The following is a 13910-nucleotide window of genomic DNA, read 5'->3' on the forward strand; positions in this document are numbered from 1 at the left end:
AAAAAAAAAAAAAAAAAAAAAAAAAGAAGGTTACAGTGTAACTATTTTGGTACTAGCACCAGTTCATGCTGGCAGAAAAGACAATGGTTTATGGACTTGCATCCATTTTGTATTTTTGTAATATTTGTAAATACGAACTTTTTAAATTGTTGCAAAGATGGTTTCTTTTGTAAAATGTTTTCAAAGTTTACATTAAATCCAAGCCTTTGTATATTTTAGAGCTGTGCAACACTTTAAGTCTTGTATTTATTTTTAGTAAAAACGGTGACAGTTTCATTGTGAACCCCTCTCAAAAAATGTGTTGGAAAAGTTTGATTACCTAGAAAGTGTGTATAGAAACTGCAAATAAACGTGACTGCAATTAAATCACACCTTCTCTTTACTTTTTTGTAATGGCATGTGCAGGCTACAAGGTAAGTCTCAGCACATTACACATTTCAAACCATTTAATTGTGTTTTCTCTTCAACTTATTTTTTTTTAACAAACAACTGAGTAAGGGGAAATCTGTATCCAAAGTGTCATTAACTTTAAGTGGAATTTTGCCCACAAGTACAATTTTGCCAGAATATAAAGACTGCTGAATTTGCCCCCATGTCTTTTACAGGCAAGAAGAAGGTAAGAGAAAGGAAGCTGGGATAAAAAATAGTGGAAAGACCACTAATTTATCTTCAGCTCAAAACCAAAATGAATTGCAACGCTTCAGACCCAAGGCACTCCAGTGACTGAACCTTACCAGATAAGGCAAGCCACGGGCAAAAGGCGGGCCATAAATTATGAACACAAACTGAGAAGTACAAATGCTACGTTTTAAAATTATTTGATTATCAGGAGGTTGAGAAGTCAGGACATGGAAGTTAAGAGTTTAAGTGATAGCCCCTGCCATCTCTTCGAAAGTGGCAGGGAAAGGGGAGAGGAAGACTGCGCATCATAAAACTTTGGTTTCAGCTGTCATTTTGTCAGTAGCTTTGTGATCTTGTACTTGGTATTTAAAAAAATGCAAATGGGGAAAAAAAAAAAACTGAAATGTGCAGGTCTAGTGCCTTAGAGCGTGTGGAAAAAATCAGCTTTGGGGAATGCTGTTGGCTATTTGCAATTATGCTTTGCAAGGATATGAGGATTGCCCCAGTGGGTGTGGTCTTAGTCTCCAAGTAAGAATCAGTTTGCATAACATGTTTTAACCAGATGGTCAAGCAGTTAATGATTATGTAGATTACTACCTGTTGCACTGTGTGCCTTCCCCAATCCAGAAATACAGATAAGCAAGATCTGTAGGAAGAGTTTAGCTGGTAGAAGCAGGCACAAGCTGGTTTTCATCTGCCCACTGTACGCCTGTATATTTTTTTCATGCTCAGTGGAACAGAAGATTAAACATTAGACTATATAATATATACCCAGAGCTTTTTTATATATACAAGGTGAAATCATTGTAACTATTTACAACATATGTGAAGTCAGTGACTTTTGTAAATCTGTAAAATCCAGGCTTCATTGTGTACCTTTGGGTATGTGTATGTGGCATACAACAGTCAGGCCCATCTAGTGATAATATAAAGTCTGTAAGTAGTATCACTGCATATACAAGCTTTTCTCAGGTTGTACTATCCTGCTTCTCAGCAAAGCATCCCACCTTGCTGTATAGATATATATATATATAAGGAATGTATATAACCATGCATGGGAAGAGTTACAGATTTGGGGTGGGGTTTTTTGAGGATAATTAAGCAGATGGGTGTTAAAACTTAGATTGCACCTTCTTCCCAGGGTGGAATTAACCCCCACCCAACAAATCTTCCTATATGCTCTTCCTATACACTCTTCCTATAGTTTTCTCAGAGACTTGGCAACTCAGGCCACACACACAACCTGGTGGAATCCTCCCTGAGCCAGCAAGCGGGATGCATGTCTTAATCTCCATCTCTTGCTGGAGCTTTTATTGAAAATAGAGAGGCATTGATCCAAAACAGAAATCCCGTTTCAGAGAGGGGACTAGCGCAAGCATTCATTGCAAGTACTGAGTGTTAGTGCCTGACCACGGGAGCGGCACTGGTCATGTCTGTCTGCTGCTCTGTGAAACACAGATACTGTCTGGGATTCAAGGGATCCTTCCTAGATACGAGTCCAATCACCAGATTGCAGCCGCCCATCTTCTCCTGGTACCTGGCCCACCCTGCCTTTTTAACTACTGGCACATTCGCATCCTCCTGAAACTCTTCAAGTGCCCAACATTATTGGTCATAAGAATCCTTCATTGGGTTCTCCTAACTTCTTGAATGCAAGTTACCCAGTTCTGCTGACTGAAGATGTCTGTCTTTCCTTCAGTATGAATGGAAGAGGTTTTACATTATATCATCTGTACTCCCCAAAGAGAAAAAGTATTTGTAAGGAATCCACATCCTCCAACATAGGCTCAAGGTCAGGACAACAGGTAAGCAACTAAATACAGGCTTCCCGCTAGATTCACTTGCATTGCTATTTAATCTTCCCCAGAGTTGGAAAATCAAAAAGCCACTCTGAACGTTAAGAGAAATTTATCTTATAACAGATGTCAGCATTCTCAGTGAAGTTTACTGTTTTCTCAGAAGGTAAATTAAAAACTTGTGCAAAACAGTGATGGCAGTGACAGTGTCATGGATAGGAGTGGTAGTTTTGTGCACTTTCACTCTAAATAGGTAGCTGTCAGTTTTTTGTGGTGGTTTTTTTTAACAAAATATTACCAAGCTCTGACACAAATATTTCTTACTATTGCCATTTCAGAAAAATGCTGCAAACCATAAACTGTTTCTGTGAGGAAACAACTACCCCTACATCTCCCTTTTCACTTCACTGGAATCTTCAGTTGGGGTGACAGGAGAGGCAAGGACTGGTCCCTCAATCTGAAAAGAAGAATAACAAAGGCCAAAGAAATGCCATTTCTTGATCAACTCATAGGTTAGTTCATACTGTTCATCCGTATTACAACAACATTGTTCACACCTAGCAGTGAGGTACTGAGGCAGAAAAATAAGCCTTTTTGCTAATGGCACCTGAACAAATAAGAGAAGCCTTGCCCTCTAATAATGGTTTTGCGATAGTTTTGATTTAGCGTTAGACTGCTTTCTTTTTATATCACTCAAAAAACACACGTCTACAAAATAAGCAATCATCCATTGTGTTTTCTGTGGAAATTCACACTATGGTTTTCACTGAGACTGAGAAAATTAAGTAACATGACCGAACCTGTGTCTTGGCCAGTCTCTTAATGAATCACACTGAATCTAGGTCAGGTGGCTTAGTTCTATTACAAGCCTCCAAAGCTGAAAAAATAAATCATCAGATTAAAAACATTTTTATGAGTAAAAGACATTCAAAATCTGTAGGAACATGGCATTCAGTTCCTAAGTGGTCAAGTTTATTTATATATTTAAAAAGCTGGCACAGGACTATTATACTGTTATTAATATTTAGTGTTCATCCTTTAATGTTCTCTTTTTAAAATGTACCTCTTTTTGGCATGCATTAAAGGCTTACTCAGCAGCAGACACCCTTACATAGTTTCTTCATTATGGGTAATGAAAATAAATGGGTTTATAACCATTTAAGAATGGTAGAGCCTCAAAAATTAATCCTTTAAATTGTGCTTCACACTTTCACTGTTTTCTTGGGGTTTGTAGATAATTTAAGAGCTGTCCCAAAGCAAAGTGAATGCAGTATAGACCATACCCTCTAAGTACTGATGCCAAACCATATTATCCTAATGCTGTGATCAGGTTGTAAGGAACTGAAGGAAGCAATTCCCCAAACATTCATCAACACATAAAACACATAAAAGGACAAACTGGCCTTTGTGATTAGTCTTAAGGAATGTCACCCAAGGGAGCAGGAGTGTATCAAAGGATGCACTCCGAACTCCCTTGCAGTGGCATTGCCAAACACCTCAGATAAACCTCAAAGGGGGGAAACGTGGACTGAGTGAAACCAAATGTTTCTTATCAAGCACAAGGACCACACCACAACAAGAGCAGAGGAGGACAAGCAAGCTGGTGAAGGGCCTGGAGAACAGATCCTGTGAGGAGTGATTGAAGGAGCTGGGACTGTTCAGTCTGAGGAAGAGAAGGCTGAGGGGAGACCTCATCACTCTCTACAGCTACCTGAAAGGACATTGTAGAGAGGTTGGTGCTGGTCTCTTCTCACAGGTGATTATTGACAGAACAAGAGGGAATGGTTTTAAACTGCAACAGGGGAGGTTCAGACTGGACATTAGGAAAAAAATTTTCACAGAAAGAGTGGTCAGCCAGTGGAATAGGCTGCCCAGGGAGGTGGTGGAATGTGTTTAAGTAGGACTGATGGTTGGACTCCATGATCCCAAGGGTCTTTTCCAACCTGAATGATTCTGTGATTCTAATCACTGGCTCCATTGCATAAGCCCAAAGAGGTGACATTTCTGCCCCAGAAGCCAGATGATTGCTCAAGCAGCATGAAGTCAGCAAAAATCTGTGAGAACGAGAAGTAAAACCGGCAGGGTGAGCACAACCACTGAGTCAATCGGACAAGAGGGTTGGTGCACCCCATGCCCCCTCAGTGTATGTGCAGAACCATGCTCCACCTTTTTCCTTGTCTCTCATGGAAATGAGTTTGTGGACTACTTGCCTCTCTTTGTCCAGTATGCTCATCAGATGGTAAAATGAACTTAAAAGGCAAGAGAAAACTGCTGTGTGTGCACCCACCACCCAAGATTACCAGACCTGAGACATCACTGGATCCAGGGGTGGTGACCGGATTTGATTCTTTCTCTCTTTTTCTTTCCTTTACTTTCCTTCCTTTTCTTTCTTATAGATTTATAGGAGATCACATTACTTATTATGCTTTTCCAAGTTTAAGTTGTCTCTACCACAAGTAAAACAATTTAACCAGTCCTTTGGTGTCATTTCACCTTAATTTAACCCGAAGAGATCACAAAATAATGACAATATGGGCTCCCAGTCCAGGTCATGACACTGGTTCCGTGCATTTCACTTTGCCAGGCCAGCTGAACCATCAAGCAAATCCTGATAACGTAAATTTAGACTGTAATTTCTGCAACTTTCCACAACTTCACTTGTCATTTGAAATGTCCAACACTACAAAATGCCAAGTTTCAAACCTAAAATGAAGACATTACAGAAAGAGATAAAGTAGGTAAACTGATATTTTTATTTTACTGGAGCCATTAACCATGAGTACCAGGAAAGATTGTCAACAAATTAATTTAAGGAAATTTCCTGTGCAAACTGATCCAAGAAAAATAAATTCTTTGTAGCTCAAGTTTTCTCACTTCTGGAACTATGATTCTGCATTCAAATGCATTAACTATTGGCTGACTGATTTCCCTATAATAACCTCCTGCCTATCTCCACTTCCTTCAATTTTACTGGCAAATCTATCATGCCTAGATGATAGCCACTGAAACAACATTTATAGAAATATAGAGGAATGTCTACTACTTTATATCTTCAAGACAAAGCTTTCTAAAACAGCATGCTGTAACTCACAACAGAGGTGTTACAGCCTCTACTGTATCAGATCATTCCTTGAAATTTAGCTTTGCTACATAAAGATTGAACTCCTCTTAGCCCTACTTTAAATTTAATATTTCTTCTCCTAGCTCCTCCAAATACCCACAAGACTATGGAAATCAGATAACCAACAAACTTTTTCAACCTGTTTTCTTTCAAAGCAACATTTCTTTATCCTTGCCCTGAGTACTTCCTTTCCGCTGTCAGCAGTATCCTCTATCCCTTGTTCTGGTCAGTGTCTCAGTACCCATTCAGCCCCTGTGGCCTCCCAAAACCTACCTATTCCCAAATCATTCTTTTCAGGGATTGCTTCCTCACACCCATACAAAATGTTGCCCTACTATAAAAAAGTTCCTCTGTTTCTGCAGAAAAAGGATAAGATAAAAGCTGATTTTGAATACAACATTGTTGGCTGGGCTCCCTATTACTCAGGCATTGTCCCATCATCACAAGTTTTATGGGAAAATTAAACTCTTAGCTTACTCAATGCTCTTTCAGCCCAGTACTTTAACTGGAAACCATCATAAAATTCTCATGTGTTTTGGTGAAGAAACTTGTGTAAGAAGCTGGATGTACTGCACTGATTCAGTTCAAGATGGGGCTTCTAGATGCTGGTCTTTCACCTTGCTATCTATGCCAAAGAGAGAAAAGGCTTTTTAAACGTGCTAAGGATGAGAAAGTGATAAAGAAAGCATTGATGCAGTCTGCCCAGTTGCTGGCATATATGAGTCCCTGAGACCGCAGCCCTTCTGCAGTTGCTGGCGCAGACCATCTCAGCCCCACAAATATGCAGAGCTGTCTGGGACTCCCCTGGTCCCCAACAGTCAGCCCCTCCATGGCTGTATCCTTAGAGACACAGAACCACTCTCGAACCCTGTCAACACCGGGAGCACCCTGATCCCCCAGTAGTCACCACCCTTTGGTCTTGCCCTTTAGACACACACACACACACACCCCTCCCTCATCCCTTGAGACCCCCCAGACCCTATGGCCTCTCCAGCAGCTGGCTAGGACTCCCCTGGTCCCCAGTAGCCACCTGTCCCATGGTTTCACCCTTAGAGACACCCCTGACTCCCAGCTCACTTCACCTACCAGCTGGACAATCCAGCTTGACCTTCACTAGTGCTCACATGATCACTCATACACCTGCACTTGCCCCAACTAAGCAGCACAGGCAGACGGGCCCTCCAACACATGGTCTGACTCCTGTTGCTGCACTCAGACCCCCGTACACATGTCTCACAGTAAGTCCTGTGCAAGCCTGAAATGCTCTTCCCCCATAATGTGCCCCATTCCTCTAGGCAACAACATCCCCTTAGTCTGAAAGATGTTCTAGTGTTGACTCATTTGATGAGTTTCATGCCTGGACCCTGGGCATGAGAGTTTGCTGGGGCAGCCCTGGGAGGGGCCCAGCCAGGGTGTTTGTTTCTTTGAGTCCTTACTTCGAGTTCCTGCCTGCCTCTGTGCCCCTGGGCTCCTCCAGGCATGTTGAGAAGGGCCTTTGATGGGACAATGGCCTCTGTGATACAGAGAAATGATTACTTGTTTTGAGATGTATTTACTTATTTACTTATAGAAAACTGCTTAGCAACTTATTTACTTATTTATAGCAAGTTACAATATTTTTTTAAATATTGCTGAGAATCCTGCTTGCTCAGACTGTTCTGTGGAATTTTACCAAGGACTACTGTGTTCAACAAAACAAAGCAGTTCACTGTGAAAATCTACCAAGGATTACAATGTTCAGCAAAATATACTTTTGTCCTTGAGTAACAGGTGGCTCTAACTACTTGGAATTTTGCTAATGAGTAAAGATAGCCATATACGAATGGTAGAAGTTCCATTGATTCTCTTAGATAAGATAGAAAGAGTAAACCGGCTGAAAAACACTCTTGTTATTCAAGAAATGGGCCAAGACAATCTGCGCATGCTCCGGGGAAAAAACAAGGTGAGAAAGACTACGAGCCTTCCTCCCAAAGACCCCCGAAGACGCCCAGCAGGAGGCGATGCACAGGTGCAAAGATGACATAAACTGCTGACACCAGCCTTTCGAACTAACCCAGCCTTACTCATGCATATGTATGTTTGTGTTACGTAATCCAGTGAATATGGATATCCACACTCTATACGTTTTCGGTAAAATGTGCGATGGGTGTTCAAGCTTTGTGGAGACATCCCCTTGCACCCCGGCGCCAGAGTAAACATACCTGCTTTAGAACCCTATTCGAGTTGTGGAGTCTTTTTTTCTGCAAATCACCTGGGAGTAGCCAGGATGGTGTTAATTGGATTTCCCCCCACCATTGTCTCTCCTTGCTCCTTTGTGGGTGTGCAGACCAGCTTTTAGTGGGGGGATATTAGGTTATGTGACAAAAGATACAAGCCATCCTCTCTCCTTGCACAGCACTTCGCAGACATCTCTTTCACCTCCTGGTAGGGCTTTTGGCTGGAGCTGCAGGGCCTGCCCTTCTGTAGCCTTGCTTTAGTATCTCCATGGCATTGCTAAGCTATGTTTTGGTCCTGCAGGCTGTCGTATGGCATTTCATTGCCCCAAGCCATGAGCAGATCCGGTCCCATCACCATTCTGGCTCTTCTTTGAATCCCTCCCCAAACATATTCCCCCAGGGAAGTCCCTGGGCCTTCAGGGGGAAGTGTAAGCACACTCAGGGGATGCCTGAGCAGAGTGTCCTAGACCTGCTGACTCTCCCTATGCCCAACCCAGAATTTAAAAACAGAAGGTTGGTATATAGAGATGAAGAAGATAGAAGTAGGGCAAAAACCATTAAATTGTTAATATAGTAGGTGAGGCTGAAATTTCTACATTTTGTCAAAGGCCCACAGCATTCCTGTATGAACTGGAGCCCTGATACCCAACTATGTACAGCTCAGTGAGAACAACCTTTGCAGCTGTTGATACTCCTCTGTATCTGAACTGGGTTTCTCCCATTAAGAATTGTGAAGAATATGGTGGTGATTCATGTTAAAAATATAATGACTTCAATATGAGGAGCATGGTGCTGCTGATGTTTTGCTATGTACCTAAGTTGAAAGAGATTTATTGTAATTTATTGTTAAAATGGTTTGGAGGTTTTTTATCAAGTACAGACTCATATGGACAGTTACTGCAAATGTGGAAAAGTACTGGAAAATCCCCTGTCAGAAGGACTCTCGTTTTAGCGAGAAAAGGCGTGGAAAAACAATGGCAGAAAAGCTGAGAAGATTCGAGAAACTCCACTGCGCTCCAAGAAAATGGAGCAGAGGTTTGGGGAGGCAATCTGTACCCCTTACGGGAAGTGCTTATGGGAGAAAGCGCGGGGGGAACAGGATTTGTAAGTGTCCCCCTTAACACTGGAGACGTGAGAGCATTCGAGAAAGAAATGAGAAAACTTAGATGACCCATTAGGGGTATCTGAAAGGCTTGATCAATTCCTGGGACCTAACATCTGTACCTGGAATAAAATGCAGTCAATTATGGGAGTCCTCTTTACGACGGAGGAAAGGCAATTATTAGTTAAGATGGAATGAGTTTGTGGGAACTGCAAAATCAAGCAGGGCTGCCGGCAGATCAGAAATGGCCCAATGTCCGCCCTAATTGGGATCAACAAGAACAGGGCCGACAGAATATAAGGAACCTTAGAAATTTAACAGTGGCCGGCATTAGAGAAGCAGTTTCTCGGGGGCAAAACATTAATGAAGCCTTTAGTGAACATCAATGGAGAGATGAATCACCCACTGATTGGCTAGAAAGAAAGAATTTACAAACGTATAATATTCGGGGGTAGACCCGACACGCCTTGTGGGATAGGCTTTATTGAAAAGTCAATTCGTAGCCAATTCGTGAGGTGCTATCAGGAAAATGTTAGAAAAAGTAGACGCCGGGCAAGACTGGAGTTTCCAGGAGCTATTAAGAGAAGCACAGAAAGTGTATGTTAGGAGAGACGAAGAAAAGCATAAAGCAAAGGCAAAAATATTTGTTGCGGCAGTCAGAGAAACTCAGCGGAGAGGAGAAATCTCCGAGATCTCATTCTACTGCGTTTACCTGGAGCTTTGGGTGGTGAAAAGAGAGGGGCAGTAATTAGAGATACAAATTAGCATGTTATTGTTGTGGAAAGAAGGGACACTTACAGCAGAATTGTTGAAAGCAGGAGCAGGATAAAAGGACGTTTAAAGAATAGGGGAGTCGGGAGCTCTGTTCTCTGGGGACAAAGACGTCAAAGGAGCATTTGATAAAATTAAGTCCCCAAAGAGAAGAGTTTGAATTTTTAGTAAATATGGGTGCAGAAAAATCAACTGTAAGAAATATTTCGAGGGGATGTAAAGTAAACAAACAAACAAAAAAAAAAACAACAAAAAACCAAAAAAAACACACATACAAAAACAAAAAACCCCACAAACCACCAAAACCACCAGAACTGCTCTAGTAATAGAAACTAAAGAAGAACCATTTAAAGTACCAATTGTCGGGAATGTTAAGAAAGAATGCCAACATTGTATAATTACAGAGGATTTATTATTGCTACCAGAAGCTAAAAATAACCTTTTAGGAAGCGATTTCATTATGAAGCTGAGATTAAAAATACTACTACAAAAAAAAAAAAAAGTATACATTAACGGAAAAAGACGAGCAACAGATAAATCCTAAAGTCTGGTATACAAAAGGAGAGATTTGAAAGCTTAAACTAATGCCTATTAAAATTGATATAATTGATCCGGAGACACCAATTCAGATAAAACAATACCCCATTCCCCTAAATGGTCAAGAGGGGCTGAAACCAATTATAGACGAATTATTAAGTAAAGGCACATTGTAACCTTGTATGTCTCCACATAATACACCTATTTTACCGGTTTTAAAATCAGACAAATCTTATAGATTGATGCAAGATTTAAGGGCTGTAAATCAGCAAACTGTGTCTTGTTTCCCTGTGGTAGCAAGCCCCTATATGCTGCTTAACCAAATCCCCCTAACTGTATTTGGTACAGTGTAATTGATTTAAAGGATGCATTTTGGGCTTGCCCCCTGGACGAGGGGAACAGAGACTATTCTGCATTTGAATGGGAAGACCTATCTAACAATAGAAAACAACAACTCAGACGGACAGTGCTTCCCCAAGGGTTTACAGAATTGCCTAACCTTTTTGGGCAGGCGTTAAAAAAGTTAATGCAGACATTCAAGCCATCCTCATAAATAAAGCTTTTACAATATGTAGATGATTTATTAATAGCTGGACAAACTGAGAATGATATCAGGATGGGGACTATAGAATTGCTGAACTTTGTAAGAGAAAAAGGATTAAAGGTTTCAAAATCTAAATTACCATTTGTGGAAAATGAAGTACTTAGGACACTGGCTTAGTAAAGGGAAAAATATATTAGATCCTAAAAGGATATCAGGAATACTGTCTTTATCAGCACCCAAAACAAAAAGATAAATTCGTCAAGTATTAGGATTATTAGGCTACTGCCGACAATGGACAGAGGGATATAGTGAAAAGGTAAAATTCTCATATGAGAAGCTAGTGTTTGACAGGTTGAAATGGACTGAGGAGGATGAGAATAGATTTCAGAAACTGAAAGAAATACTGGCTAAGCCTCCAGTGTTAAATTTACCAGATGTTAAAAAGTCTTTTCAATTGTTTATAACCACCAGAGCGACTGCTCAATCAGTAACTAAAATATTACTGGAACAAATTATACCATGATTTGGAATTGTAAAAAAGCATTTGATTCAGATCAAGGTACTCATTTCACATCTAAAATCATAAAGTTGGTTACAGAAGCTCTGGGCATTACTTGGGAATATCACACTCAGTGGCATCCACAAAGTTCTGGACGAGTAGCGCAAATGAATCAGACCTTGAAACAACAGTTATCTAAATTAATGATAGAAACTAAACTCTCATGGATTAAATGCTTACCCTTAGCCTTACTCCATATTAGAACAATGCGAAATTCAGAGACAGGTCTCTCACCTTTTGAGATGCTATAGGGGATGCCATATTCCCAAGGTGTGCCTTTAGGGCATCCATTAATAGAAGACATGACAATTCAACAATATATTAAAATTACTGAAAAAAACCTGAACGAATTAAGAATGAAAAGAATATTAGCCCAGACATCTCCTTTAGGATTTGCAGTACACAAAATACAACCTGGTGATAATGATTAAAACTTGGAAGGAGGAAAGTTTATCTCCTAGATGGGAAGGACCATTCCTGGTGTTGTTACTGGTTTTATTATCAAGTGAAATGAAATTGTGTTTAATATAAGTATAGAGTTAAAAGATATTCTAGTAAAAATCATTTTACATTTATTGTATTTTGAATATAGCAACTGAGAGCTACTCTAAAATTCCCTGTACAGCCCTGTACCAAGGCTGAAGGGATTGGTCATAATTGTTTAGTAGGAACGGTTAGAACCTAGGTAACAAAACACAAGGTGATTTGTAAACAGATTTATAATACATATATAGGACTAGAAGAATGCAGGTAGTTGTCAAGGTCCAGGATTAATGGGAACTGAGGGAAGTAACCATAATAGCTTGCAGGTACCTGCCAAGAAAACTGTGTTCTTAAGCAAAAGGTAATTCTGGCAGGGGGAGATCACAACCACCGACTCATGGACCACCTACTCACATTACACTCCAGACCCATTTCTAACCTTTACTGCACAGAATCGGAAATAGGAAGAGAATATGTTAATGATTTCTTGGAAGTTGTATGCTTATGTATGAAGACTTAATGAATATGTATGAGAAAGTTCTATATAAGGTGTATGATTCTGGTGCTCTGCACGTGTTGTTGGTGAGAGCACTCCCCTACACATCTGGCCGTCAATAAAGAAGTGTCTGCTTATCTACATCACATTGGTGTCAATGTTTTTATCCCAGTTTTCAGTGACAGTGTTACTGACTATGGAGACAGCTGTAAGAACTGCTAAAAGAGGATAGACTTATATTTCCAAAGTGAAAGGACCAGTCACAGGTGAACCCAATTGGGAGATCGAGTCAGCACCTGGAGATCTGAAGCTTCAAATACAACGAAGTTAAAATAAGACTCGACTTATTGAAACAGACTAAGTAACATCAACAGTAGTGAGATCCTGAATCATCTACATGAACGCTGTGTGTATGTATATATGTTAAAAAGTTATAATATCTATGATTTTTGGCTTTAGACTGTTTCACATAAAAATGTAAGTCAGTTCATACAGTTAATAAAAAGAAGAGTGGGAGAAAAACTGATGATAAGTCCAAGTGATGGCAAGACTGGATTGGCCTCCATTTTTGCTGTTAAGAAGATACAAACCTGACCGTTGGCAGGAACCCAATGGGTCCAGGGGTAAACAGAAAAATGTGCCATACCGGACTTCACTATAGTAGCTGACTTTTTCTCCTCACTATATATGTTAATGACTTTATAATGGCTAAAAAAGGGTCAAAATATTACCAGACCATATGACCCCTTTGAAGATAATGAATTTGTTCTATTAGCAAAAACTTTAAGTAAAACCTTCAATTTAAGTCACTGCTGGGTTTGTGGGGGACCTTTAGGGTTATCAAGCTGGCTGTGGGTCTCTGTACCGCTTTCCCCGTGACAAATTGTAACTACAGTGATGTTAGTAATGCTACCTGGGAAGAGAGTGAAACATGGCCAGTTCAGTTCCCCAACAAAGGTAAATTTTGCTTGAACCGAACTCGGAAAGGAGGAGTTGATGTGGGAGAAAGTAAGTGCCAGTGGACACTTACACATACCATGAATGATTCCATGTTTTATTAGATTGATTCATTCAGTCATTCAAGGGATGCAAATCTTGGCAATACCAATGAATCCTGAATTGGCCAAAGGAGAAAAAGTACACTCACTAATGATAATTAAGATAAAGAAAACAGAACGCCGAAATCCTCTACAACGAACCCTAGAACAATTTGAAACCCAAACATGAATCAATTTAAAATAAAAGGCGAAGGATGTGAAGAATATGGTGGTGATTCATGTTAAAAATATAATGACTTCAATATGAGGTGCATGGTGCTGCTGCTGTTTTGCCATGTACATAAGTTGAAAGAGATTTATGTTAAAATGGTTTGGAGGTTTTTTATCAAGTAAATACAGACTCATATGGACAGTTACTGCAAATGTGGAAAAGTACTGGAAAATCCCCTGTCAGAAGGTCTCTCGTTTTAGTGAGAAAAGGAGACGCCAGAAAAGCTGATTTGAGAACTCCACTGCGCTTGTGTGGAGTAAACCACACCCATCTTATGAATATGTATTAGAAAGACTATAAAGAGTGGTGGGTTTGTTTACGCTTTGTTGTCGCGCATCCATTCAGACGGCATCTTCCGTCCGTCAGTGCGGAGCAGAAAACCACCCCCCCCCCCC

General features: G+C 40.4%; 1 long non-coding RNA gene across 1 annotated transcript in view; it reads right to left on the minus strand.

Annotated features, from left to right (window-relative positions):
- LOC113484663 overlaps positions 1-10806 on the minus strand; it is a 237473-nt gene extending 226667 nt beyond the window's left edge. The window contains exon 1 of the long non-coding RNA XR_003399260.1: positions 10731-10806. This is a non-coding gene — a long non-coding RNA (uncharacterized LOC113484663). The remainder of the gene's footprint in view (positions 1-10730) is intronic.
- Between the last annotated feature and the right edge of the window lie 3104 nt (positions 10807-13910).

Source organism: Athene cunicularia (genome assembly GCF_003259725.1).
Source record: "Athene cunicularia isolate RWA chromosome 1 unlocalized genomic scaffold, athCun1 chr1_part1, whole genome shotgun sequence".
Classification (NCBI taxonomy): Eukaryota; Metazoa; Chordata; class Aves; order Strigiformes; family Strigidae; genus Athene; species Athene cunicularia.